Genomic DNA, 2,341 nt, shown 5'->3' on the forward strand with positions numbered 1-2,341 from the left:
TCAAACTATCAGATCAATGACTTAGAACCCCTGCTTTCAAAATCAAAGGCATTAATAACCAATCAGAAGCTAATAATAGAAGGCAGCATATGCCCACAAAATCTCATATCAAGAATTGGCCATTTAGTACTGAGGACCTATTCTTTACGCAACCTTAGCAAAAATGTCATATTAAAACGTAGTCAAATTACCTTGGTCTTTCCATCACAACTAGGACATGTCCAACTAAAAAGTTCTGTCAAATCTGACATGTAAACCTGCAAAACAAAAAGCTTTGCATCTTGTCACAATGTTATTGTATTGAAATGGTGAAACCTGAAGGGTAATAACAAGAAGCTCTGTGTAAACGGGAGAAAGTTTATAAAGAACACTTACTACATATGCATACTCCACCACTATCGTCACAAGAGTCTGATCGTAAACAGCTTGAAGAGCCTTGGACCTCACTCAAAGTTCTGCATTTACCAGTTGAGAAAATTTCAGATTGAAAATGCAGTCACAAGTTCATTCAATTACAAGCAACGAAGCAAGTTTCTTATGTCTCTAGCAAGCTCTTTCAACAAATCAAGTGAGAGGAACACTTTAAGGAAACATCAACTCAAAACAATATTTCATTATATTTCTAACGTCCTCCTTCGTGAACTCAAAGAACTATATATGTTCAATGCAATGCGATGAAAGGGGAATAAGTAAACAACATAAGGCTCCTCTTTCCCAAAAGCTATTCCACTATAACCTTCAAGCTACAGTCCATCACTCAACTGGAGAAAAGCTTACTAGCTGATAGTCAATCACTGTGAGATACTCAACAAATTTTATCCCTAGAGAAGAAACAGCAGGATGAAATTTGTACCGAACAAATGTAAGGAAATTCAATCAATCCGACCGTATTTCAGTAGTAGCATTGATCCAAATTCAGTAATCCAATAGCTTAACAAAACCAACAAAATGCAACACAACACTATCAGTCATATGCTTTGAAAACATCCAAATCTACACCAGAGGGATCATTCAGCTATAGGTTTGCCCCCATTCAATCAGGCACTACAGCTCCACGACGATTCCCCGACCCTGAAATACCTAAATCTGCCAAATTCACAATACAAATCTCACTTTCCAAGCTCAAAACCGACGTACCCAATACTAGAGCCTCCGAATTAAGTCAAGAGGATCACAGCAGTAAACTGGTACACGAACACGGAATGGGATTACCTCTCGCCCCACTTGCGGCAATCGAGTATGTCAGAACAACCATCACCCTCAACCACCACCCGTTCCGCTCCATATTCTACAATAGAAACGGATCGAACAGCGTCATCAAGAAAGCGAAACCGCACCACAAAGAAATCGAATCTCTGTAACGTTTCACATAAGCAAACAATTACACGAAATTGAATGCCGCGATCGCGCAGTGAGATAGAGAGATGGATCGCGATCGTCCGTATTTCTCGAATTGAACCTCGATTCCGGTCTCTCAGGTTGGTGGATTTCATGAAGATTCTCGCGACGGGATGGCGATTGAAAGCTACGGCAACTTGGGGCAAAGGGTAGGAGAGGATGATGAGTATACGACATTTCCTGATTTGCCCTTGGGATCTTCTTCTGTTGTTGGCGGGCAGATTCGGTGATTTCGCCGTTTGAGTGAGGGCACTGAAGGAAGTTCCTCTAGAAATTCAAATTTGGGGTTCTGTCTTCTCTCTTTTGCAGCTTCCCTTTGATGTCTCCACATTAGCACTTTGACTAAGCTTATTTGAATTAGTTGTTTTTTTTTTATCTGTCCTACTCTAATTGTCATCTCACTCTCAAATTTTTGCTCTATCTCTTTGTAAAGTACGGGAATCTGGGAATCGAACTCCACACCTGAAATTAAATGTCCCAATCACCAATTCCTAAAAAAGTGGGAATTCGAGCCCTCTATCTCATCTATCCTAATGGGAAGGATGGCCACTAGAGCAACCCCTAGTATATGAAAATGCAATCACTACTAGACGCACTATAAAGGTGTATTCAACTTTAAAAAGACAACTGTGTTCGGTTACACATGCCTACTTTTTCTCAATTTGGCTTAACAAACGGGGGGAGATGAGAGCTCCCATTGAACCGAAGTAGTTGTGCCTTCAGAGTATAGAACCATTAGTCGCTCTGAATAGTTTTGATTATAAATGCGGTCCTTAATCTAAGTTTCTAGATATGCAGGCGAGGACTGCCGTCGTGAAGGATGAGAGATTACGCGAAAAAAAAGAAAAAAGAAAAAAAAAAGAGGGTTCTACGGTGGCGGGAAGCAACATGAGACAATAGCGATGCTGATCCTAAAAAGGTTACTTGAATCTGTGAAAATGTT

The 2,341-nt window shown here is 40.3% G+C and overlaps 1 pseudogene; it reads right to left on the reverse strand.

Annotated features, from left to right (window-relative positions):
- Positions 1–1,650, reverse strand: LOC130138733 (uncharacterized; annotated as a pseudogene).
- Between the last annotated feature and the right edge of the window lie 691 nt (positions 1,651–2,341).

This window comes from Syzygium oleosum, unplaced genomic scaffold (assembly GCF_021117445.2).
Source record: "Syzygium oleosum isolate NSW1041296 unplaced genomic scaffold, Sole_v2.1 Sole_v2.01, whole genome shotgun sequence".
Taxonomy (NCBI): domain Eukaryota; kingdom Viridiplantae; phylum Streptophyta; class Magnoliopsida; order Myrtales; family Myrtaceae; genus Syzygium; species Syzygium oleosum.